We start from the raw sequence: 27,948 nt of genomic DNA on the forward strand, positions 1-27,948 counted from the left end.
GCAAACGATTTTGGCCCATATGCATTTCACTTTTTTACCTGAGTTTTTTCCTAGGTGATAATTTTAAATTTGCCAATAAAATTTCTTTTAAGCCACCAGCAAGCAAAAAAATACTCAAAATAATTTTAATAGTACTTTCTCACCTACTTTTTGTTACTTTTTAAGTTGAAAAGTGCTGGAAAGTTATTTTAAATTGAAGATGAAAAATTATCTCCTAGGAGAAAACTCAGGTGAAAAAGCCAATCGCATATGGCCCCTGGTCCTTCGCATGATATTGGCCATGTATCCTGGGAGGCCTCTCTGTGTACTTATATGGGTGAGTACCAACTATATATTTTTGAATATTGGATGTTGCCTTTTTTGAATATTGTCTGACCAATTAGTAGTGGGGGAGTGGCTGTAATGGTCATCTGCAACCTGTTTCCCATCAGGTCCACTATTTTCCATACTCCGCAGTGATTGGCTGGTTGTTACTCTGAGGGCACTTTACAGTACAGGTAATCCCCGACTTATGAACACCTGACATATGAATGACCCGCTGATATGAACAGCATGGATTCTCTGTTTCCATGGGAACAAGTCAAAACATATTTTTTTTTCAAATTGGACTTTTTGAGAAAATAAATAAAAAAAAAAATCAAAGAAAAAATGGCTTTTAAACTTGTATAAACAGGTACAAAGGGCAGAGCTGACACAGAGGAGGCCTCTGGAGGCACAGGGGGACATAGAGGAGGTACAGGGGACAGAGATGGCACAATTTTCCAACTTAAGAACAGATTCAGGTTAAGAACGAACCTACAGTCCCTATCTTGTTCGTTAACCGGGGAATACCTGTATAAGGAATTGAGCTGCATACCACATTGTGCTATGTGGCATGAACAAGAACCAGGGAGCCTCGAAACAGCGGGTTGTTGCCACATTCAACCATTTTTAATGTAACTTTGTTTGCACCTTGATCAATAAAGCAAATTTGATATAATCCAGCACAGCTCTTTTACTAGACACTGGTTGATGTACCGCGGGTACACGGGTGAATTCCTGCATGTTCCTATACTCTACCAAGAGGAAAGCACTCAAATGACTAAACTGTTCAAAGGGGCAGAAGGGCTCTACCTGTATGCTTCATCGTTAAGGTTTGGCTTTGGTGATACATCTGCTTCTTGGGTCCATCAGCTGTACACCAAACCACAAGCTAGATTGTGAACCAATGACTGGATCTCACCACAGATTCACCTAGGAAGAGAGACACAAGGTAGGGGTGCAAATTATTTCATATGCGATTTCTGAAAAGCCCCTGGCAGCCTCTATAGGTCATTCTACCGAAATGTTAGGGTTGCGTACCACTAGCACAGAGGAAAAACTAACTGTATATGTGGAGGACATGATCCTATTCCAGCGGACTCATCTCAGTCTCTAGATAGAGCATTAGGGGTGATTTCTGACAGTGGTTTCTGTTAAGGACTAGATTTGAATTGGATTTAATACCTGGTTCTATTCAATAATGCAATGGGTAATATTTCCATTTTCCACTCCTAAGTTGACTGATTCTTAACTAGCTAGAGCATAACATTTCTGGAGACCCTAATGACTAATATAGATTCACTATACCCGTGACTGAGGGACAAGTCTTCCTCAGTCTAAATTGCCATTATGACTCAGTGGCCACTAGAGTTAATTTAACATGGTTATATTGTAAAAAAAAATAATTTATGTTGCACATCAATTGGCAGTATACTGTATCTCCATCTTCCCATTGTCTAACACTTAAAAACAATATTTATTTATGGTAAATACAAACCTAGGCTCAAATGTTCATGTCGGTGTTAGGGTCTCTATGATCTGCAGAGTTTTTCTGTGTTATCAATACATACTGCATGGCTGTCTATCTGGCTCATTTGACCACATGGTTTCTTTATAACACACACACCTGCTGGTCTTCTGTTCAAAGAATGGCCAACAGCAACTATTTTTAGTGTTAATGGGCTCTGTGTTTACAACTCACCATTACCTAAACACTATAGTGACACAAGCTAGACTGCAATGGTCATGGTCCAGAAAAATCTGTACTGTAGAGTGCTGAGATTATCACCCCTCAGTAGGGAAAAAAAGGTAGCTGGCTGGCCTTAGCTTTGGTTTCTGTAAGGAACACAAATTCTGAAGACTAGCACAATGTTTTGAGAAATTCTCCACATTTGCTCAAAATAATACATTTTACTTTTCCAAGACTTGGCCAATGTTTTGAGGAATCGGTCTTCTCCACATTTGTTAAAAAGAATACATTTACATTTCCAATTTGCTTTACAGATATTTACAGTTATGACCTTCCATTTGGGCTCAATTTTGTCAGCTGACTGTATAAATCTGAGAAACACAAATTTCTCCAGTGTAAAAAGAGCCAAACATAGGCAAGATTGGTAACTTATATGTAACTTTGGGGAAACCCATGTCAACCCACAATGACAAGATACTGTGGCTAACAGATATCGGTGAGCTAGACCAGAAATAATGAGATGAAGCCCCTATGTCTCCTAATTTGGCCTCTCTGTGGGTCAGTGAGAGGGGATACAACTTTATATCCTGCAGACCTACTTGACCTGAAGCACTTATCCAAATTTTTGTCTAATCAATTAATCCAGTTTGCCTATAATGCCCACCTGGTCCCCAGCTGATTTGACTTAACCACTTAAGGACCACAGTCTTTTCGCCCCTTAAGGACCAGAGCCTTTTTCTCCATTCAGACCACTGCAGCTTTCACGGTTTATTGCTCGCTCATACAACCTACCACCTAAATCAATTTTACCTCCTTTTCTTGTCACTAATGCAGCTTTCTTTTGGTGCTATTTGATTGCTGCTGCGAGTTTTACTTTTTATTATATTCATCAAAAAAGACATGAATTTTGGCAAAAAAATGACTTTTTTAACTTTCTGTGCTGACATTTTTCAAATAAAGTAAAATTTCCTATACATTTGAGTTATTCTGCTACATGTCTTTGATAAAAAAAAACCATTCAGTGTATATTTATTGGATTGGGTAAAAGTTATAGCGTTTACAAACTATGGTGCCAAAAGTGAATTTTCCCATTTTCCAGCATCTCTGACTTTTCCGCCCACCTGTCATGTTTCATGAGGTGCTAAAATTCCAGGATAGTATAAATACCCCCCAAATGACCCCATTTTGGAAAGAAGACATCCCAAAGTATTCACTGAAAGGCATGGTGAGTTCATAGAAGATTGTATTTTTTGTCACAAGTTAGCGGAAAATGACACTTTGGGACAAAAAAAAAAAAATTCCATTTCTGCTAACTTGTGACAAAAAAAAAATGAAATCTGCCACGGACTCACCATAGCCCTCTCTGAATACCTTGAAGTGTCTACTTTCCGAAATGGGGTCATTTGTGGGTGTATTTACTGTCCTGGCATTTGAGGTGCTAAATTGTAAGCACCCCTGTAAAGCCTAAAGGTGCTCATTGGACGTTGGGCCCCTTAGCGCACCTAGGCTGCAAAAAGGGGTCACACATGTGGTATTGCCGTACTCAGGAGAAGTAGTATAATGTGTTTTGGGGTGTATTTTTACACATACCCATGCTGGGTGGGAGAAATATCTCTGTAAATGACAATCTTTTGATTTTTTTTTACACACAATTGTCCATTTACAGCGAGATTTCTCCCACCCAGCATGGGTATGTGTACAAATACACCCCAAAACACATTATACTACTTCTCTTGAGTACGGCGATACCACATGTGTGGCACTTTTTTGCACCCTAACTGCGCTAAGGGGCCCAAAGTCCAATGAGTACCTTTAGGATTTCAAGGGTCATTTTGAGACATTTGTTTTCAAGACTACTCCTCACGGTTTAGGGCCCCTAAAATGCCAGGACAGTATAGGAACCCCACAAATGACCCCATTTTAGAAAGAAAAAGTTCAATGTGTGGAGCAGCACTCACTGGTAAACCATCCAATCAGGAATGGTAGGTGTGCTGGAGAAAAATCCCGGACACCACGGGATCCAACAATATCAAAAACGTAATAATCCGCACCACCTTGTAGCATGTATCTTCATTTATTGGTAGAAAAGACAGACATCTTTAAAAAGAACTGTAGGGCAAAACAGTCCGCTGTTTCGGGCTACCTGCCCATCTTCAAGTTGCCCAGTTCTAATTAAAACACATATCAATGCACACATATATACAAAGCTCATCCAATAGCAGAAGGTATACAAATTAGAGGACCTGACGGAGAACTGCTCATTTGCATATACTACCACACCTACAAAACCATGATGTGAACTGATTGGCTGAAGTCAAGTTGTAGATTCTGTAACAATAAACGTTTATCAGCATATCCAATAGTGATCAGATCTCTCATAACCAGTATAAACAAAATTACCCCTCATCATAAAAGGTTTCAAAGGCACGAAAGGGTGTCCAAAAAAAGAGATAAATACTCACATGGGGAACACGAAAATTGTAAACAAACCCCGCTGGTACAAAGGGTTGATGGGAATGGTCTCTCACCCAATGAGAAAGTCCAGGGGCGTACACCAAACTTAGTATGCAAGTAGGCGCCGACCTATCAGGCGCAGTGTATAAGGAAACGCCGACAAATTAGCAAGCCGCCAGCGCGGCGGAGACATCAGCGTCAGAGGACGCCAGCCACTAAGGGACTTCCGTATAAGACGGAATTACGTAATCCATATCATTCCGTATAGGGCGGAACTCCGTTCCGCCCCATAGACTACGTGGCGTCATGGCAACCAGACGCACCCACACTCATCACGCCGGACCCGCCGACCAATAGGAGCCTAAAGGCAAGACCGCAAACAGCCGGCCAATAGCCTCCTTTAGAACAAAGTCAATGGGGAAAGCGTCATGGCAACTGGACGCTTTACACATCATGCTGTACCCGCTGACCAATAAGAGCCTGGGGGCAAAATGCCACCAACCACTAACCACAAAAAGAATTATAGTACTGCGGTGGGCGTCATGACAACAGGACGCCACTCACACACAAAGATAGAAAATAAAAAATAAAAAGGCATTTGAAATGGACAATTATGATAAATATTTGCATGTACTTCCCCGGAAAAACCATCGAGAGCAGACTCATTCCATCAACAGAATAGAAAAATAAAAATTAACTACTCACCCGTTCATGCCTATTAGCAAACCTCAATTCTATTCAACCTTCCCTATGGAAAAAGACATATAAACACACCATAAATAATGATTACATGAATAAGATCAGAAGCTATAAATATATACATTAATGAGCAAATTTGAATTACCAATCAAGTTCAAGGTCATACTCCTTGTTGAGACCGGTATTAACCGTATCTAACTCCCTAATCCATTTAGATTTAATTCTAGACAGTTTGGAGTGTCGATTGCCACCCCTACTGTCTATTTTTACTCCATCAATAATACAGACTCTCAATTGACTAACATTATGCCCACTACGAGTAAAATGTTCCGACACTGTTTGTTCCATATTTTTCTTTCTAATAGCAGACTTATGCGAAGCTATTCTATCCTTTAATCTCTGAGTTGTCTGCCCAACATAACCCTTACCACAAGGGCACTTAAGCAGGTAGACAACCCAACTAGAGTCACATGTATACCTGTCGTGGATGTCATATCTCTTACCACTAGTGGGGTGAAAAAAGTGATCCCCCTTAATCAAGCTATTACATATGTGGCAGTTTAAACAAGGAAAAATGCCACATTGTCTAGGTCTACCCTTGCCCCTTGAGATATCTGAATGCACCAAGTTGGTGCGAAGTGAGGGAGCACGTTTGTAACAAAACATAGGGGAGTGCTGGAATTCACTGACATAGGGGAGTGAATCGGCTAATATGTTCCAGTGTCGTTTAACACACCGTTCAATTTGCCTACTAATAGTACTGTATGTAGAGACAAACGACACTCTATTGTCTCCTTTCCTAGACCTTCTCTTTCTCTCCCTACACCTGTCCAACTGTTCGTCAAGTAAACCAGCTGGATAACCCCTCTGTCTGAACCGACCTACCATTTCTGAGATTCTCACATCCCGTTTATTCTCCACACGGACTATCTTATCAATGCGTTTAAATTGTCCTCCAGGGATATTGTGTATCATATGTTGTGGATGGAAACTTTTATAATGGAGTATAGCATTCCTATCTGTAACTTTACGATACAAATCTGTAACTAACCTACCGCCATCCTTGATCACAAGAGTATCAAGATATGAAATACTCCTCAGATCACTATTGATGGTCAGTCTGATCTCAGGATACCGGCAGTGCAGGGAGTCGACAAACTCAACAAGGGCCGAGGGTGGCCCCGCCCACAGGCAAAAGACATCGTCTAAATAGCGATACCAACAACGTGCATGTTTTTTGAACAGCAACGAAGTGTAAACAAATGCCTCCTCATAAAGACCCATGAAGAGGTTAGCATATGCGGGAGCCACACTCGACCCCATTGCCGTCCCCCTGCACTGCAGATAAAATGAACCATCAAACAGGAAGTAATTCTCCCTCAAAATAATGTTCAGCAAAGAGAGCAAAAAAGATCTCTGGGGGTCATCATAGTCAGAGGACGTGAAGAGAAAATGCTCCACAGCCTCCACACCTCCATCATGAGGGATGGAGGTGTAGAGGCTCTCCACATCCAGAGTAACCAATAGGCAATGGTCCTCAACATCCTCAAATTTCTGCAATTCATTTAGAAACGTGCCCGTATCCCTGATGTAAGAAGGCAAACTAACCACAAATGGCTGTAAAACTCGATCCAAAAATTGGGCTAGAGGGGAAAAAACTGAGTTCGTGGCAGCAACAATAGGGCGACCAGGGGGGGGGAAAAAGGTTCTTATGTATCTTAGGGAGGGTATACAGCAAAGGGGTAGATGGATGTCGATTAATCAAAAATTTAAAAAGATCGTCACCAATGAGGCCTTTATTCATTGCCTTATTAACCACAGTTTCGATCTTCCCATTTTAGAAAGAAGACACCCCAAGGTATTCCGTTAGGAGTACGGTGAGTTCATAGAAGATTTTTTTTTTTGTCACAAGTTAGCGGAAATTGATTTTTATTAGTTTTTTTCACAAAGTGTCATTTTCCGCTAACTTGTGACAAAAAATTAAATCTTCTATGAACTCACCGTACTACTAACGGAATACCTTGGGGTGTCTTCTTTCTAAAATGGGGTCATTTGTGGGGTTCCTATACTGTCCTGGAATTTTAGGGGCCCTAAACCGTGAGGAGTAGTCTTGAAACGAAATTTCTCAAAATGACCTGTGAAATCCTAAAGGTACTCATTGGACTTTGGGCCCCTTAGCGCAGTTAGGGTTCAAAAAAGTGCCACACGTGGTATCACCGCACTCGGGAGAAGTAGTTTAATGTGTTTTGGGGTGTATTTTTACACATACCCATGCTGGGTGGGAGAAATATCTCTGTAAATGGACAATTGTGTGTAAAAAAATCAAAAGATTGTCATTTACAGAGATATTTCTCCCACCCAGCATGGGTATGTGTAAAAATACACCCCAAAACACATTAAACTACTTCTCCTGAGTACGGCGGTACCACATGTGTGGCACTTTTGTGCACCCTAACTGCGCTAAGGGGCCCAAAGTCCAATGAGCACCTTCAGGCTTTACAGGGATGCTTACAATTTAGCACCCCCCCCCCCCCCCCCACTTGCCAGGACAGTTCACAAACCCCACAAATGACCCAATTTTGGAAAGAATACACGCTAAGGTATTCCATGAGGGCCATGGTGAGTTCATAGAAAATTTAATTTTTTGTCACAAGTTAGCGGAAAATGACATTTTGTGGGAAAAAAAAACACAATTTCTGCTAACTTGTGACAAAAAATAAAATATTCTATGAACTCACCATGCACCTAACGGAATACTTTGGGGTGTCCTCCTTCCAAAATGGCATCATTCATGGGGTCTGTCCTGGCATTTTAGGGTCTCTGCAGTCATTACATGTATGGCCAGTATTAGGAGTTTCTGCTATACTCCTTATATTGGGCATAAGGGTAATGCACTCTGGGCTGAAAGGAAAAATGAACGTCAAACAATCAATCAATCAATGTGGATGAAAAAATATCTGCCAAAAAAATTTGAAAAAAAAAAAAAGAGAAGGCGTCTGCCAGGACATAGGAGCTGCCGCCCCAAAAATCCAAACCCACCAGCTCGTATGCCCTGGCAAACCTGATTTATCCATTCACACCGATCGATGTGGATGAACAAATCATTGCCAGAGTTCTTTTTTGATACAAAGTGTTTGCCAAAGCATATGAAACCCCAACACCACTCCTCGGCCCATATGCCTCGGCAAACGTATCTTTTTGACTGCGGAGGAGAAATCTCGTCCTGCAGCGCTGCATGCACCGACTTGTGTGTAAGCTGACAGACGCGCAATGTTCTGTAAGGATGCACCATCAGTGCTGCAGCTGGTTAGTCGTTCACTCGGTCCACCTGGAAGGTTATTGGATGGAAAAAGAGAAAAAAAAAAATACAAAAAAACCCAAAAAATTAATAAACTTTTAACTTTTTTAATAAAAAACTTAACATTGCAAACCAAACATTAACTTCTTTGCTTACCTGTTTTTTTTGGGTTTTTTTGTTTGTTTTTAACTTCCCTCCCGAGGACAAACCTCTCCTCCCCCATGGAACAATGTGCGAAGTGCAAATCGCACAGAGTTGTGGCGAAGTACATTACGCAATTTGTCCCAAGTGAAAGGAGAGGTTTCTGGCAGCCCTGTGTATTAGGGTCTCTGGAAACCCGATGTTTGGTTTCACACTGCATATTGACATATCCGGTGGGTCGAGCCCGCCGCACCGTATCGTCCAAAACAGACCTTCAGGCAATACCACAAGAGTAGCATTCGGCCTAGTAATGAACTGCGTCGCCATAGACTAACATGACTTCCGCGCCGATCGATATTGCCACAGAAGCCACGCAGTAACGTAGGCATGCACTAGCGTCAAGCACTTCCGGCGTAGGGGGGGACCGCAAAGTGTGACTTTTGCTAGGCATTTTGCCCTAACGCATCGCAGCAGTGTGAAATAGCACTGAGAGACCCTTGTGTGCCTACCGCTGTGTGTGGAGTTCCCTACTCTCTAATAGTGTACCTGCTCGTGGTACCTCTCAAAACACTCCCCTAGGCATAGGCCAGGCTGGTCAGGACAGGTGGGACAATAAACAGTGGTGTCACGCCTTATTCCAGCCCTGCTGCAGACACAACAACGTTTTCTTCGGATTCGTTGACCTGGGGTACTCGGAATTGGATAGGCGTAATGCCTTCCATGCAGCCGGCTAGTTGCATCTTGGGGTTGGGCCATGGCACCTCCTGGATACAGGAGTTCCATCACGATCTGTTTATTAAATTGAATAAACGATCCAGTTCTCCCAGCCTTATTATAGAGAACAAAGCTGTTGTAAATTGCCAATTGAATGAGGTAAAAAGACACTTTTTTATACCAGCGTCTTGTTTTTCGGGCAACTAAATAGGGCGCTAACCTCTGGTCATTGAAGTCCACCCCTCCCATGTTAGTATTATACTCATGGACGACAAGGGGTTTTTCAATGACCTCAGTTCGCCGTTGAATTTCAACTGTTGTGTCTGCGTGAATGGTGGACAGGAAGTAAACCTCCCTCTTGTCCTTCCATTTCACCGCGAGCAGGTCGTTAGCACACAAGGCGGCCCTCTGCCCCCGTTGAAGTCTGGTGGTAATGAGCCGTTGGGGGAAGCCCCGGCGACTAGGCCGCACGGTGCCACAGCATCGTATTTTTTCTATTTTTAAGTGCTGAAAGAGGGCCAACTAATAATTGTCCACAAAAAGATGGTACCCCTTCTGGAACAAGGGTGACACCAAGTCCCACACAACCTTTCCACTGCTCCCCAGGTAGTCAGGGCATCCGACCGGCTCCAATTTTGTGTCTTTTCCCTCATAGACCCTAAAATAAGATGTATAGCCTGTGGCCCTTTCACAGAGCTTATACAGTTTCACCCCATACCGGGCGCGCTTGCTTGGGATGTACTGTTTGATGCGAAGGCGCCCGGTAAAGCGTATGAGGGACTCGTCTACGCAGATGTCCTGGTCAGGGGTATAAGCATCTGCAAATCTGGATGACAGGTGATCTATGAGGGGTCAAATTTTGTGGAGCCGGTCAAAAGCAGGGTGGTCACTTCGATGACAGGTTTCGTTGTTATTGAAGTGCAGGAAGCGCAGGATGTTCTCAAATCGTGTCCTGGACATGGCAGCAGAGTACAGGGGAACATGATATGCTGGGTCCGTAGATCAATAAGACCGCAACACATTCTGCTTTACTAGTCCCGTGTGAAGGAGAAGGCCCAAAACAATTTTAATTTCGGAAACTTGGACTGGTTTCCACCGAAAAGGCTGGGCAAGGAACTTTTCCGGATTGGCGGTTATATATTGTGTGGCCTTACGGTTGGTCTCTGCCACAATTAAGTCTAAGAGATCCTGGGTGAAGAACAGATAGAAAAAGTCTAGGGCCGATCCTAGATTATCTGTCTCCACCTGGACTCCAGACTGGGCGGTGAAAGGGGGAAGTACGGGTGCGGCGGAATCAGGGGATTGCCAACTTGGGTTTGCCAGCACCTGTGGTAAACTAGGGGTAGTACGGGCCCGTCTTCTTGGTGGCTGCGACTGGGATCTTACTGCACGTGCCACCGAACCAGTTTTAACTTCCATGCTGGTGCTCGCCACTTCACCAGGGTCTACAGAAGGACTGGTGCTAGATCCAGGAGATGTTGTGCTGCTGGTGCCTGCCCCACCATGAAATCTCAGACCAGCACGAACACCACTCTGCTGCCCTTGAGGCTGATCCTGCGCCACCTGCGGTCCAACAACATGGGGTGTGGTACGCCTGGCTTTAGCCGGGACCTCAACCTCGTCATCACTATCGGTCAGTGAGCCACTGCTCAATTCAGGTTCAAACTCTGACCCGGAAGATTCGTCGAATGAGGCGTCCCAATCGTCCTCATCCGACTGGGCCATGTACCTGAGAACCTCATCATCGGAATACCCCTTTCTTGCCATGGTGGGCTGCTAAATTTAGGGGGTATTCCTCTGAGAGTAGAAAAAAGACCACCTACCTAGCAAAAGGGAGTATTTGAGAGGTAGAAAGCTGTGGTCACTGAGTTTTGATAAAAAAATAAATCAAAACTGAGGTTTACAGTGCCACAGCTATTGTACAGTGTTTTTTGCAGTGATCAGAAAAAAAATTCTGTCACTGCGGTGGGCAGTGGCGGCTCCAGGAAATTTTTTTAGGGGGTGCTATGCAGGTGCTGGACCAATTTCCGGGGGAGCTGGCAAAAAATGGGTGTGGCTACAAGGCGAAAAAATGGGTGTGGTCATGACCGGATGAGGGCGGGGCTAACTGTAATTTAAAGTGAACCCAGGGTGAGAGTGATATGGTGGCTGCCATATTTATTTCCTTTTAAACAATACTAGTTGCCTGGCAGCCCTGCTGATCTATTTGGCTGTAGTAGTGAACTGAATTACACCAGAAACAAGCCATGCAGCTAATCTTGTCAGTTCTGACAATATTGTCAGAAACCCCTGACCTGCTGCATGCTTGTTCAGGGTCTATGGTTGAAAGAATAAGAGGCAGAGGACCAGCACGGCAGCCAGGCAACTGGTATTGCTTAAAGGGAGATAAATATGGCAGCCTCAATATTATTCTCACCTCGGGTTCCCTTTAAAAGTGCAACGCAAAGACAGAGGGCCCAAGTTTTGGTGACCCTTTTCCCAGAAAATTCACATAATTGTGCAGGTTTTCTCAAGAAAATACACGTAATGTGAGCAGATTTTAACAAAAAACACGTCCAATGACCCCAATATGCACAATTGTTATCAGATATGGCTCCAATATGCACAATCCGTAGCAGATATGACCCCAATATGCACAATCGTTATCAGATATGACCCCAATATGCACAATCGTTATCAGATATGGCCCCAATATGCACAATCGTTATCAGATATGGCCCCAATATGCACAATCGTTATCAGATATGGCCCCAATATGCACAATCGTTATCAGATATGGCCCCAATATGCACAATCGTTATCAGATATGGCCCCAATATGCACAATCGTTATCAGATATGGCCCCAATATGCACAATCGTTATCAGATATGGCCTCAATATGCACAATCGTTATCAGATATGGCCTCAATATGCACAATCGTTATCAGATATGGCCCCAATATGCACAATCGTTATCAGATATGGCCCCAATATGCACAATCGTTATCAGATATGGCCCCAATATGCACAATCGTTATCAGATATGGCCCCAATATGCACAATCGTTATCAGATATGGCCCCAATATGCACAATCGTTATCAGATATGGCCCCAATATGCACAATCGTTATCAGATATGGCCCCAATATGCACAATCGTTATCAGATATGGCCCCAATATGCACAATCGTTATCAGATATGGCCCCAATATGCACAATCGTTATCAGATATGGCCCCAATATGCACAATCGTTATCAGATATGGCCCCAATATGCACAATCGTTATCAGATATGGCCCCAATATGCACAATCGTTATCAGATATGGCCCCAATATGCACAATCGTTATCAGATATGGCCCCAATATGCACAATCGTTATCAGATATGGCCCCAATATGCACAATCGTTATCAGATATGGCCCCAATATGCACAATCGTTATCAGATATGGCCCCAATATGCACAATCGTTAACAGATATGACCCCAATATGCACAATCGGTAGCAGATATGACCCCAATATACACAATCGGTAGCAGATATGACCCCAATATGCACAATCGGTAGCAGATATGGTCCCAATATGCACAATCGGTAGCAGATATGGTCCCAATATGCACAATCGGTAGCAGATATGGTCCCAATATGCACAATCGGTAGCAGATATGGTCCCAATATGCACAATCGGTAGCAGATATGGTCCCAATATGCACAATCGGTAGCAGATATGGTCCCAATATGCACAATCGGTGGCAGATATGGTCCCAATATGCACAATCGGTGGCAGATATGGTCCCAATATGCACAATCGGTAGCAGATATGGCCCCAATATGCACAATCGGTAGCAGATATGACCCCAATATGCACAATCCGTAGCAGAAATGACCCCAATATGCACAATCGGTAGCAGATATGACCCCAATATGCACAATCGGTAGCAGATATGACCCCAATATGCACAATCGGTAGCAGATATGACCCCAATATGCACAATCGGTAGCAGATATGACCCCAATATGCACAATCGGTAGCAGATATGACCCCAATATGCACAATCGGTAGCAGATATGACCCCAATATGCACAATCGGTAGCAGATATGACTCCAATATGCACAATCCGTAGCAGATATGACCCCAATATGCACAATCGGTAGCAGAAATGACCCCAATATGCACAATCGGTAGCAGAAATGACCCCAATATGCACAATCGGTAGCAGAAATGACCCCAATATGCACAATCGGTAGCAGAAATGACCCCAATATGCACAATCGATAGCAGAAATGACCCCAATATGCACAATCCGTAGCAGAAATGACCCCAATATGCACAATCCGTAGCAGATATGACCCCAATATGCACAATCCGTAGCAGATATGACCCCAATATGCACAATCCGTAGCAGATATGACCCCAATATGCACAATCAGCATCACCTGAAAAAGAAAAGAAAAACCCATTTACTCACCTACAGCCAGAAGACCTTCTTTCCCGACCTCCTGTCCCGAGTCCCAACCTCATTGTGGCGCGCAGCGCCCGCGCGCCCACGATCCTCTTCCTTCCCGACGTCACGACGAGACTTCCTGCCTGCATGCAGAGAGCAGGGCTACGGGAAAATGGCCGCCCGAAGCCATGCACTGCAGACTCGAAGTCTGCAGAACAGGGCTCCGGGCGGCCATCTTACCGTAGCCCTGCCTGCTGCTCCGTGCTGCCGCTGTGTGAACTGACTTGGCGTCTTTTAGACGCCTGAAGTCAGTTCACTCCAGGGGGTGCTTTGGGGGTGCTTGGACAATTCTAGGGGGTGCTCGAGCACCCCCAAGCACCCCCCTGGCGCCGCCCCTGGCGGTGGGGCGGGCTGAACGCAAGTGCAGGCGAACGATCAGGCCTGATCGGGCAAACACTGCGGTTTTTTTTTTGTGGATCCTAGTGTCCCTAATAGATCTGACTGCGATCAGTAATGATCACTTACATATACTATATAGTACCAATGTTGATTAGCGACAGTGATGACGCTAATTAGTGACTGTGGTGCAGTGGGCTGAGCACTAACTGACACTTACAAAGGGGCCTAGCTAACTGGCCTAACTGGCAAAACAGACAAATGATAAGCGCTCAAGGGTGCACCTGAATTGTAAGCCATCAGAGGCAATGCAGAGCCCCCTAGGGCTAATTGCATGCCTCTAATGCAAAACAGATTCAAAATTATGTGCTAAATTCTAATCTAAAAATTTGAGAGTGAATTTAAAACAGTGAAGGCAGCTAGCCACTAGTATACTTACATTCAATTTTGCACAGTGGGAGACATGGCAGCGCTTTCAAACAAACCTCATACCTGAATGGTTTATCTGCAATGGTGAGCAGAGCTCCAGAAACTGGACTATATTACACACCCAGCATACACTGCAGGCAAAGAGAGGGAGGGGGAATTAGTGATTAGTCTGCACCGGTGGGCAGAGCTCCAGAAACTGGACTATAATACACACCCTGCATCACTATAGACCAAGGGGGGGTGTTAGCTTCAGTGATAATTAGTGCACAAATTATGACCTAATAATTGCAGGGTGATGCAGGGTGTGTATTATAGTCCAGTTTCTAGAGCTCTGCCCACCGGTGCAGACTAATCACTAATTCCCCCTCCCTCTCTTTGCCTGCAGTGTATGCTGGGTGTGTAATATAGTCCAGTTTCTGGAGCTCTGCTCACTATTGCAGATAAAGCATTCAGGTATGAGGTTTGTTTGAAAGCGCTGCCATGTCTCCCACTGTGCATAACTGGCCTAACTGCTAACACTAGTGATACTAAAAAAGTGACAGTTTTCACTGATCACTGTTTTTAGATCACTAGGATAGTGACAGGGGGGTGGTGGTGAGTGGGGAATCAGAGGCAATCAGAAACAATCACAGGACAATCAAAGCAATCACAGGGCAATCGCAGGCCAATCACAGGGCACTCAATTCACGGGACAATCAAAGCCAATCACGGCACAATCGAAGCCAATCACAGGCCAATCAAACCAATCACGGCGCAATCAAAGCCAATCACGGGACAATCAAAGCCAATCACAGGCCAATCACAGGCCAATCACAGGCCAATCACAGGCCAATCAAAGCCGATCACGGGACAATCAAAGCCGATCACGGGACAATCAAAGCCAATCACGGGACAATCAAAGCCAATCACAGGCCAATCAAAGCCAATCACAGGCCAATCAAAGCCAATCACAGGCCAATCAAAGCCAATCACGGGCCAATCACAGGCCAATCACGGGACAATCAAAGCCAATCACGGGACAATCAATGCCAATCACGGGACAATCAAATACAATTACAGCACAATCAAATTGAATGTCAGCACAATGAAATTGAATGTCAGCACAATCAAATACAATTACAGCTCAATCAAATACAATGCACTGGGAAGGTGATTGGGGGAGGGGGGGGGGGGGTCTGAGGGCGATCAGAGGGTGTGGGGGGTTGACTAGGTGCCCGCACGGGGCAGACTGGGTCCTGATCTGGTGGGTGGCAGACACAGGGGGTGACGATAGGAGATCAGTGAGGGATTACAGGGGAGAATAGATGTAAACAATGCACTGGGGAGGTTATCAGCAGGGGGGGGTCTGAGGGCAATCTGAGGGTCTGGGTGGGTGATCAGGTGCCCCCAAGGGACAGTTTAGGGTCTGCTCTGATGGGTGGTGGTGACAAGGGGTGATAGGCAGGTGATAGACAGGTGATCAGTGGGTAAGGCAGCTGTATACAAACGTATACAGTATACAGGGGGGTGGTCTGGGGGGGTGGTCTGGGGGGAATCTGAGGGTAGGGGGGGTGATCAGGGGACCCTAGGGGGCAGTTAGGGACCTAACCTAGGGGATAGCATCCCTAGATAGTGACAGGGAGTGATTAATGGGTTTTTAGGTGGGTGGTGGGGTGCTAGCAGTGGTGTGCTGGGGTGGTCAGGGGGGTTCTGAGGGCTGGGGTGGGCGATCGGGTGGTCTGTGTGGGGCAAAGAGTGTTTTGCTACACTTATCTGAAGGCTGCCTGTCCTCTCTGATGGTCGCACGGCGAGTGACCATCAGCGGAGGAAAGCAGCCAGTATAATACACTTTGTTACAATAACAAAGTGTATTATACACTCTGATTGGCCGGATCGCGCAAGTTTGAAACCCGCCGGCGCTGCTGATTGGCCGGCGGGTTTCCGAGTAGGGTGGGCGGAGCCTATTGCCGGCGGCGATCGCGTCATTGATGCCACCGCTGATGCCGCCCCCGCCGATGGCCGTATTTGCGGTCGTTTGGGCCCGGGCTTTGCCGCCGCCCATCGGCTGGGGGCGGTCCTCAAGTGGTTAATTTAAGATCAAGTTAAGCTATTTATTTCTTACATGGCAAGAAATGTTGCCCTATTACCCTACACTCGAAGCTTTGTATGTTCCGTGTAATTGGAGATCTACCTGTGGAAAGGCTCTCTGGCTTAGGGATATAGCTGGCACTGATTTTTGGCCTGAAGCAGTTAGTCCTATGTATTCAGAATAAAATTCACAGAGGACTCAACTATCATCGGCCTCAAGTCATCAACATCAACAGAGAGCATGTTTACCGCAGCGAGATTGGAAAGGAATATCTGTAGCTGGTTCAAGGACAATAAGCTTGTCCTCAACTTCCGGTATGCAGGTGCAAAAGTCAGCAACAAAAACAAACTCCAAAGAGTAATTACCACCGTGGAGAGTATCATTGGATCGCCCCTGCTGCCTCCAGATCTCCTCCACACTGCGAGAATGAAGATAAGGACCACTAAGATCTTCCTCCCATCAGGCCCCTGATGCAGAACCTTCCCCTACAGAACAACAAGGTGCAGGAACACCTTCTTCCCCCTCAAGTAGTCGTCCTGTTGAATCCAGTTTCTCCTGCCAGGACCACTTCCCTGCAGAACTCTAGCCCCTAACTCCAAACTTCCAAGCACCCTTTTGCAGTACTGCCCCACCCCCCCATTTGTCTTAGAGTTCATTAGGATTGTCCCCAATATTGTAAATGTATGCTTTTATGCCTGTCTAAATGTATACCTCCCATGTTTGTCATGTTTGTCAATGTAATATCTGTCTGTGTACTACTGCCAATGCCATGTGAAATGCAAATAATTCCAGGTGCGACAATCATCGTACTTGGTTAATAAAGTTGGTTCTGATTTTGTTTCTCTGGAACTGTACCGACAATTTATTGTGAACATTATATTATCCAAATGTTGTTCTGTAAAAGGCTGACCCATTTATACAATATGTTATCAAGTTATTGTACAACAATTTTGGTTTTGTAAATTTATTCCAATTTATGTGTATTTTGCTGGGAAATGACGAAACATTCACAACACAATATAGCAACCCCCTGTGTGGTTTATTGATACTAATGCTTTACACAATATGCTGCTAATGTGTATGTAGTCTTAGGTGACCCCTATACACTTTAGCCGAAGAGGTGGTGCTAATCTGCACACTCTGAATTTATGACAGATAGCCCCATATACACATATCCAAATAAGAGGGCAACACACCAAACATAGTGATTTGCCCACTAGCGGTGGTGAAGGAGCTCTCTGGAATTGAAAGGGTGCTATGTTGGCACTCCATTTCAGTCCTGCCACCCTGCAGGTAAGCAGAGGATGGGGCCTTGCTGCTTTTCTGTTCATTTAACCCAATCGCGTTCCGTCGTTTTCACGTGAGAAATGTTCACCTCCCATTCATTAGCCTATAACTTTATCACTACTTATCACAATGAACTGATCTATATCTTGTTTTTTTCTGCCACCAATTAGGCTTTCTTTGGGGGGGGGGGGGGGGGGTACATGTTGCTAAGAGCCACTTTACTGTAAATGCATTTTAACAGGAAGAATAAGAAAAAAATGGAAAAATTCATTATTTCTCAGTTTTCAGCCATTATAGTTTTAAAATAATACATGCCTCCATAATTAAAACTCACGTATTGTATTTGCCCATATGTCCCGGTTATTACACCGTTAAAATTATGCCCCTATCACAATGTATGGCGACAATATTTTATTTGGAAATAAAGGTGCATTTTTTCCATTTTGCATCTATCACTATTCACAAGTTTAAAATAAAAAAATATAGAAATATTTCATCTTTACATTGATATTTAAAAAGTATAGACCCTTAGGTAAATATTTACATGTTTTTTTTTTTTTATTGTAATGGTTTGTTTTTTTTATAGTAAATATTTTATTTGGGTAGTTTTGGGAGGGTGGGAGGTAAATAATAGATTTATAATGTAAATGTGTGTTAATTTTTATTTTTTTACTTTCAGTTGTAGTATTACTTTTTGCCATGAGTTTGTTTACAGACGTCACTCTAAGCGTAACACACGCTTAGAGTGACGCATCGGGGAGGGAACAGCCAGAAAAAGCACAGCTTCCGAAAGAAGCTGTCGCTTTTTCAGCGGGGGAGAGGGAATCAGTGATCGGGCACCATAGCCCGATACATTGATTCCGTGGCTACCGAATCCGCGGCCGGGAGTGCGCGAGCACGCGCGCAATCGGCTGTGGGAGCGTGCGGTAGCACGCATGGTTCCTGGACGTAGTTTCTACGTCCAGGAACCAAAATAGGTTAATGTTATTTGTAGAAAGCTGTGTGGAGGTCCATTTTAAACTGCTGTACCTCAGGGCCGGTTCAAACTCGGCGCTTTGCCCACGATCGCGTTCGGCTCCGCGATCACAATTTTCAGGCTCAATCTCGTGATTCAGCGCTATTTGCGCTTGTGATTCCCGTTTGATAGAATGAGAATCACTGCGCAATCGCCCCCGAAACGCTGCATGCAGCATGTTTGCGATTAATCGAAATCACAACCGCTGCAGTGTAAATGTATCCAAAGGGATACATTAGTAGCTGCGCTTTGCTGATTGCTTTGCTGATTGCCGGCAATCAGCAAAGCACTGAAGAATCGCCCCAGTGGGAACTAGCCCTTAGACTGATCGCCTGCTTTGAGCAGGTCTAATAATAGCCATTAAGCCAGCCATGCAAAACAGGAAGAAAGTTTAAAGCGTTACAGTCGGGCATAAAATAAAAAATCTATTCTTTATTTTTATCTGGTAAACATGTAATAAAGGTGCTAACCAGGCAATTCAAAAAGTTAAAAATCAATCTTACTTTTCTTGTCCATAAAACATCTTTCCCCAGTTTCCCTGGCTCTTATTTGGCACATCTGCCATACAAATGAAGTTGCAGGGCATGCTGGGTTGTCTTTTTTTTGCTTCTTTACTATCCCCTCAGACTTAACTAATGCAGCCTGATTGGCTGAAGCCTCTTTCCCTCCTCTTGTCCCCTCCCACACCTCTGTTCTTCTCTGATTGGCCAATATTTCTCATGCTTCACAAGCTACAGAGTCACACAATGACAATGCACTTTCTATTGTAGGGTTGGGGGGGGGGGGGGTTGGTGTTGTCAGAAGACTGACTGCGATTGCATTGGCTGCCCTTCTCCTAGAGTAAGGGAGGAAATTACATCAGTATTGGCTTAATTCAGGTGGAATTAAGGTGGCAAATGCTTGAAAAAGAACTCTCTGTATTTACTATATAAAATTTACTTAAAATCAAGATGTGGACAGTGCAATGAATATATTATGTACGTGGAGCAAGTATTTATCTACTTATATATGCTGGTTTTTTTTTTAGATAGTATAGCTCCTCTTTAATGAATCACTTTTTAACCTCTTAACACAAACTGGATGTATAAACGCGTTCAGCTTGTGCAATTGAGCTCAAACAGGTACGCCCTGTCACTCAGCAGCGGGTGCGCGCTAGCTCCCACTACTAGTTCACGGTGGGACTTAATCAGCAGTGATTGCCAATGGGAACATGTGCCTGTGTATGAATTACAATGGCTTCAATCGGAAGCCATGTTCACTAATAAAAATGAAAGTAGAAAGTGAAGTAAAACACTCATTTTAAAAGTAAAAAGAAAGTACAAATACAAAGTACATTTCTCATTAGTAATAACACCTTCTAAACCCCCTCCCCCCAAGCTTTAATGCACAGAACCAAGGTTAGAAAAGTTTTCTCTGTCCAAATATTTATGACCCTAACTGTATGTAATGAGGGTATATTACTGCTATTTTGGCAAATAAGATGTTTTAATTATTGACAGGGCAAAGTGATAAAACATAAATATACCTTTATTTACATTGTACAAGGAAGAGAATTTTAGACCTCTTTCACAGTGGGACAATGCGTTTGATGCAACGTTAAAGTCGCACAACGTGCCCCTAATGGAGCGCATGTAGGTTATGAAACTGGACGTTATTTTGCACTGCATTATGTGTCTCTTGGTGCGCCGTTTTCGTTGCATACTGATGGAATGAAAATGGCGCATGCGTTACATTTAAAAAAACCTTACGGAGCATGTGCAACACACAACACAGCGAATGTATTGCTAAAAGCACAGCATGCAGCACTTTCTAAATATTGCTGCACGTTACACACAACACAACATGTGCACTGTGAATGTTGCACAGACTTTGTATTGCTGTGCGTTCGTCTGCGTTATAATTTTTTATAACGTGCGAGTTTAATGTCCCACTGTGAAAGAGGCCTAAATGTTGTGATAATGGAAAATACAACGTGTGGGTTTTATCTACAGTAGCATTGTTTATTTTAACCTCCTTGCCGGTTCAATTCCTCCGGCAAGGAGGCAGCACAGGAGGTTTTTTTTTTTTTAAATCATGTAGCGAGCCTAGGGCTCGCTACATGATAGCCGCTGAGCGGCGGCATCCCCCCACCCACTCCGATCGCCTTCGGCGATCAGAGTAAACAGGAAATCCCGTTCACAACGGGATTTCCTGCAGGGCTTCCCCGGTCGCCATGGCGACGGGGCGGGATGACGTCGGGACGTCATAGGGAATCCCGGTCCGCCCCTCAATGCTGCCTGGCACTGATTGGCCAGGCAGCGCAGGGGTCTGGGGCGGGAAGGAAGGGACTCGGCGCGGCAGATTGGCGGCGAGCGGCGGCAATCGGAAGTTACAAGCAGCTAGCAAAGTGCTAGCTGCTTTGTAACAAAAAAAAAATTATGCAAATCGGCCCAGCGGGGCCTGAGAAATCCTCCTGCGCAGGTTACCCTGAACTGAGTTCGGGATAACCGGCAAGGAGGTTAAAACTAAAGGGGATGAAATTGGAGAAATAGTGTGTTTGGTTTATCTTTTTTTATTTTTTCCCTTTTTTCCCCTTTACAATGCATAGAAAATAAAGTACAGGGGAACCTTGGTGTGCGAGCATAATTTGTTCAGGAGACATGCTTGCAATCCAAAGCACCCATATCAAAGTGAATTTCCCCATAAGAATTAATGGAAACCCATTTGATTCATTCCACAATTCAAAAACAGTACAGCCTGGTGCACACCAAAACCCGCTAGCAGATCCGCAAAATGCTAGCAGATTTTTAAACGCTTTTTAAAATTTTTCTATGGGGTTTTGCTAGCGTTTTGCGGATTGCTGCAGCGGATTTCAGTATAGTACATTTCATATATTGTTACAGTAAAGCTGTTACTGAACAGCTTCTGTAACAAAAACGCCTGCAAAACCGCTCTGAACTGCCGTTTTTCAGAGCGGTTTGCGTTTTTCCTATACTTAACATTGAGGCAGAAACGCATCCACAATCCAAAAAATGCCTCACCCCGGGAGGATTCGTTTCTGCAAAACGCCTCCTGCTCTGGTGTGCACCACCCCATTGAGGTACATTGACCAAGCGGATCCGCAGCCGCAAGCGGATCTGAAAACGCCCAAAAAGCCGCTCGGTGTGCACCAGCCCTAAAATAGTATAAAATAAGCATGTAAACAAGACTTCTTATGATCTCATGGAAATGTGACACTGCACAGTCTCTACACTCAGATAGACCATAATTAAATACAAATCCTCAGCTGTGATGAGTCTGATGACTTGACGCATGTATACTTCTTTTTTTTTTCTTGTCTTGTCTTCAAGTCAAAATTTCACAAACATTTTTCTTGTATTGCAAATCATTCTTAAACCAAGTTACTCTTGGTTACTCTTTCACCTAAGGAATATTGCAAGGATTAAACACCTAATTCCTTCAGAGGATCTTCCAACCCTAGTTCATGCCTTCGTCACATCAAGGTTAGACTACTGCAACGTCCTCTACACAGGCCTGCATAAGAAAGACTTACGCCGCCTGCAATTAGTACAGAATGTCGCCGCAAGGCTGTTAACGAGCCAACCCCGTCATTGCCACATAACACCAACCCTGAGCTCACTCCCCTGGCTACCGATAAAATGGAGAATTCTATTTAAGTTTGGCTTACTGACATTCAAATCCTTGCACAATCTGGGCCCTGGATACCTGAAGGACTTGTTGCAACTGCATCACACCCCCCACAATCCAAAAAGGACGTAACACCTTGGTCACCCCCAGAGTCCACCTCAAAACCTTTGGAGACAGAGCCTTTTGTCATGCTGCCCCTACACTTTGGAACTCCCTGCCACACCCAATCAGGACAGCTCCATCCCTGGAAGCATTTAAGTCTAGGTTTAAGTGAAAACCTACCTCTTCAGTTTGGCATTCATGAACATCTGACTATCTCCTCTGTAACACAACCCAGCCTGCAACCCTGCATTAATCTGAGACACAGCTATGCGCTTTGAGTTCTATGGGAGAAAAGCGCTTTACAAATGTTATTGTATTGTATTGTATTGTATTGTACGCTCAATCCAAGGTTGTACTGTAATTATTGAAAACAAGTATCACTCACAAAAGCCTAATTTGTGGCTTAAAAACAAAATATAGATCATTTAGGTGTGATACGCAGTGATAAAATAATGGCCAAATGAGGGCTGGTGCACACCAGAGCGGTTTGTGAGCATTTTTAAAAATGCTAGCAGTTTGAAAACTGCTTGGCTAATGTATTTCAATGGGCTGGTGCACACCTGAGCTGTTCGTTTTTTCCACAAACGCAAACTCGGGGTCTGCAGCACTTTTTAGATTTCTGAGACGTTTCTGCCTCAATGTTAAAGTATAGGAAAGTGGAAAACCGCTCTGAAAAACGCTAGATCAGAGCGGTTTTCCAGACGTTTTTGTTACAGTAGCTGTTCAGTAACAGCTTTACTGTAACAATATATGAAATCTGCTACACAAAAACGCTCCAATAACTGCTAGGCATGTTTAGAAAATCTCTTTAAACATGCCTAGAATCGCTCTAAAAATCTGCTTCAAAAACCTCTAGCATCTGCTAGAGGTTTTTGGTGTGGCACTGGCCCTGAATGGGAGGAGCACTGTTATGTGAAATAGCCAGTGGGGTGAAGTGGTTAAATTTGAATTTAGTTGATATATGCACGATTTTTGCATTTGCAGTAATTTCTGCAGATCATTAACTGCTAATTACCTCAAAATATTGCTTGATTTTTTTAAATTTTTGACCATGAATGATGAAACAAACTAAAGCCAGGAAAATCTGTAAAAATAGATAAAAATGGAGTCATGTGGCGCTAAAACATTTAGTGCCTCAGGCCCACCAATGACACTAGGCATACGTGTTGTTATTGCTATTTCACTGCTAATAAAAGCATCGTATACTGTGAGTAAAAATATTTGATCGATGTTGTCAAAGTAAGTGGAGAAGTGTCTATTTGCCCTGCTAGTGTGTTGGAAAATGTTAGTTTTGCTTTAATGTACTACGGTCACTGAAAAACATAATGAGAAATTAGAGTGCCTAGTCTCATGATAAATTGCCAAGTAAACCCAACTGACACATTCTAAATCAAATAATGATACAAACAGTTACAGCAAGTAAAAATGTTAATATGTCATTTCTGAGATGATGAAAAATGAATACAATATCAAAGGATAAATTGCATAGCGTGCAAACTGTAAAATACTAGACCTATTTTTTTTTTTAATTCTCTTCTTTTTCTTAAATCGCATTATGCAGCACTGTTTATGAAATATTTGAAGTGTAGATTACAATAGCCAAACACAGGCACCCAATTCATTCACTGTAACTGATTGCCAGAGCCAGTTCTACTTAAAGTGTAACTGTCGGGCATAAAATAAAAAATCAATTATTTTTATCTGGTAAACAAGTAATAAGGATGCTAACCAGGCAATCCAAAAGTTAAAATCTCTATTACTTTTCTTGTTTATAAATGATCATTCCCCAGTTTACCTGACCTGACTTTGGTACGTTGCCGCAAAAAGGAAGTTGTAGGGCATGCTGGGTTGTCCTTTTTTGCTTCTGTACATTAGTTAAGTCTCAGGGGAAATAAAGAAGTAAAAAAAAGACAACCCAGCATGCCCTGCAACTTCCTTTGTGCGGCAACGTACCAAATAAGAGTCAGGTAAACTGGGGAGTGATCATTTATAAACAAGTAATAAGGATGCTAACCAGGCAATCCAAAAGTTAAAATCTCTATTACTTTTCTTGTTTATAAATGGAGATTTTAACTTTTGGATTGCCTGGTTAGCATCCTTATTACTTTTCTTGTTTATAAATGATCACTCCCCAGTTTACCTGACTCTTATTTGGTACGTTGCCGCACAAAGGAAGTTGCAGGGCATGCTGGGTTGTCTTTTTTTTACTTCTTTATTTCCCCTGAGACTTAACTAATGTACAGAAGCAAAAAAGGACAACCCAGCATGCCCTACAACTTCCTTTTTGCGGCAACGTACCAAAGTCAGGTCAGGTAAACTGGGGAATGATCATTTACAAACAAGAAAAGTAATAGAGATTTTAACTTTTGGATTGCCTGATTAGTATCCTTATTACTTGTTTACCAGATAAAAATAAAGAATTGATTTTTGATTTTATGCCCGACAGTTGCACTTTAAATTGAGGACAAGGGCAAAAACGAATATGGCTTCTGATGTGCTGACTCAATGCTGCATTGCTGTCTAGGGAAGATATGATAGTTCTATACCCAGCACAGCAGTTAAACTAAACTGAAGAACCAAAATCGGTAATCCTTTGGTTACATGGTGTGGCCTAGAAGTAGTGTTGCTCGCATACCCCCGATCACGGATTTGAATAAATCAGGTCATGGCAGTCCCAAAATCCGGATGAGCCGTGATTGTGACCCAGATTTGAAACTGACTGACGAATTCGACTCAGATTTAATCCGTGATTGCCTGTAATATCCGTGATCACGGGTTCGTGACCCGGATTTGAATTTAAAGCGGAATATAACCCAGCATTTCAACTTTGCTCTAAAACATTATTTACAGCATATTATATGCAACCAGCATTTTTTTTTACTAGACCAGCATTGGAAGGGTTACACACAGAGCTTTAAATTTCCGTGGAGAGAAATGCAGACACATCCAAAGTTTAGATAGATACATTTAAGTAAACACAATGTAACAAGTGAGGAATGTGACACACTCTCTGACTGTGCATGAGCTGGAGGACAGCCAGAGAGTGTGTAACATTCACCACTTGTTACATTGTGTTTACTTAAATGCATCTATCTAAACTTCGGATGCGTCTGCATTTCTCTCCACGGAAATTTAAAGCTCTGTGTGTAACCCTTCCAATGCTGGTCTAGTAAAAAAAATGCTGGTTGCATATAATATGCTGTAAATAATGTTTTAGAGCAAAGTTGACATGCTGGGTTATATTCCGCTTTAACATTAATAGCAAAGCCCCCATACATGCCACAATCCCCAGAATTGCATGGATTATAAAGATGATCAGTGGCTACAACTTAAAACATTTTTTATTTCAAAAAGACCTTCGTTTTTGAGAAAATCAAATTTAAAGTTTCCAATGATAAAGTATTCGTGATTAAATCCCGTCAAAACCCGCCGACTTTGCCTGTTAATAGCAAAGCCCCCTTACATGCTATAAACACCAAATTTGCAGGATATGTTTAAGTAGAATAGTGGGAACACATTTTCCAAAAAGACCTTATAGTTTTTGAGATAATCGAATGTAAAGGTACAAAGGAAATTTAAAAGGAAAAAAGTATACATGTAAATGCGGTAAATACACTATCATTTACCGCATTTAAATGTATACTATTTTCCTTTGAACCTTTAAAATTGATTATCTCAAAAACTATGAGGTCTTTTTGGAAAAATGTGTTTCCCTTGTTCCCACTGTTCTACTTAACCATTTCAGCCGCCCGGATGTGATCCTCACGTCCAGGTGGCTGCTCTGCTGCGGTGCCGCGCTTCGGCGCCTCCCACGCATGATCACAGGCGCGCCTCCGTGCTGTCCCCCGGTAGCCCTGGGATCAGTGAATGGGAACGTGGTTCCCGATCACTGACCCGTGTCCCCAGTAGAGATGTGGCGAACGGTTCCCAAACCGTTCGCTGGCGAACATCTCCAAATCCCTGCGGCTCCTACTACTTCCGTGTCGCACTGACCCAGAGTAGTATGCCTGTGCTGCCCGGCGGAGCGCGTCCTAGATCGCGCTCCTATTGCCAGGCACTTTCTGCGCGTGTGTGACGTCATGAACGACGTCACGCTTTTTCCATTTTTTTCTTATTAATCCTGTTAAAATGCATTTATAAAAAAATAATTTTTAGCAAAATGTACCACCCAAAGAAAGCCTAATTAGTGGTGGGAAAAACAAGATATAGATCAATAAATTGTGTTAAGTAGTGATAAAGTTATTAGCGAATGAATGGGAGGTGAAAATTGCTCTGATGTGGAAGGTAAAAAACCCCCGCAGGCTGAAATGGTTAATATATCCTGCAAATATGGTATTTATATCATGTAAGGGGGCTTTGCTATTAACCGATAAAGTCAGCGACTTTTCAGCTTATAATCACAGCTATTTTTTCTGTGATCATGGGCCGTATACGCAAAATAATGGCCGCATCCATGATTGAATTCAGTGATCGATTCCCGATCACGGAGTAGGATCATGATGTCGGATAGCAAAAAAATGCTCGTTAATCTTGCCGGGATCGTGTATTGTATCCGAGCAACACTACCTAGAAGACGCAGACACTGCGTGGTCTAGAGATAGGAGGAGGAAAAGAGAAGGGGTCTTAGCCAGGATATGGCTACATTTACATTAGAATTGCAGTATCAATGTTTAATCAAATTTATTACAGATAAGTTATATTAAGTACCTTAAAGGGGCGCTATGGCTAAATTCTTCTTATATTATCATTTAATATAAAATATGTGCAATTGTAGCAATGTGTAAGACTTGTATTGTGGCTAAATAAAACTCTGCTTCAATATTGCTTTACCCTAAATCAGTGCTGGAGTCCCGTCGCCAGAGAAAGCTAAGCGACGCTGAACCAGCACATTCCATTCTGCAGGAGGAGGCTGCCTTATCAGTCGTTTCATCTGAAGTTGTAATCTCCCCCTTTGATGTATGGGAGAGGTTTCACCCAACGTCTAACTGCACATTAGTGCTGTTACAGCTCCTCTGATCTGCCGTACGTCTCAGGACAATGACTTACGGCTCTGATGAAAAAAATGCTCCCCGCTGAGGCCCCCCTTCAGAGACACAAGCAGGACACTGGCTACACAGCACTTGCGTGTGCTGAATCAAGACGCTGGAATCCTGTGCATAAGAGAAGCTGGTCTCCATGGCAACTGACAACAAGTGGTGACCCTGCCTGTGCCAGCTTCTCTGAAGGGGGGCCTCAGTGGGGAGCATTTTTTTCATCAGAGCCGTATGTCATTGTCCTGAGACGTAAGGCAGATCAGAGGAGCTG

At 43.4% G+C, this 27,948-nt stretch overlaps 1 long non-coding RNA gene across 1 annotated transcript; it reads right to left on the reverse strand.

Annotated features, from left to right (window-relative positions):
• Positions 1-919: 919 nt before the first annotated feature.
• On the reverse strand, positions 920-27,864 carry LOC137541663 (uncharacterized). The gene is made up of 3 exons (XR_011025247.1): positions 27,691-27,864; positions 5,150-5,192; positions 920-1,233 (listed from the first exon to the last, which is right to left on the reverse strand). It is a non-coding gene; the product is annotated as an uncharacterized lncRNA (long non-coding RNA).
• Positions 27,865-27,948: the final 84 nt, after the last annotated feature.

The sequence above is a fragment of the Hyperolius riggenbachi genome, chromosome 12 (assembly GCF_040937935.1).
Source record: "Hyperolius riggenbachi isolate aHypRig1 chromosome 12, aHypRig1.pri, whole genome shotgun sequence".
NCBI classification, from domain to species: Eukaryota; Metazoa; Chordata; class Amphibia; order Anura; family Hyperoliidae; genus Hyperolius; species Hyperolius riggenbachi.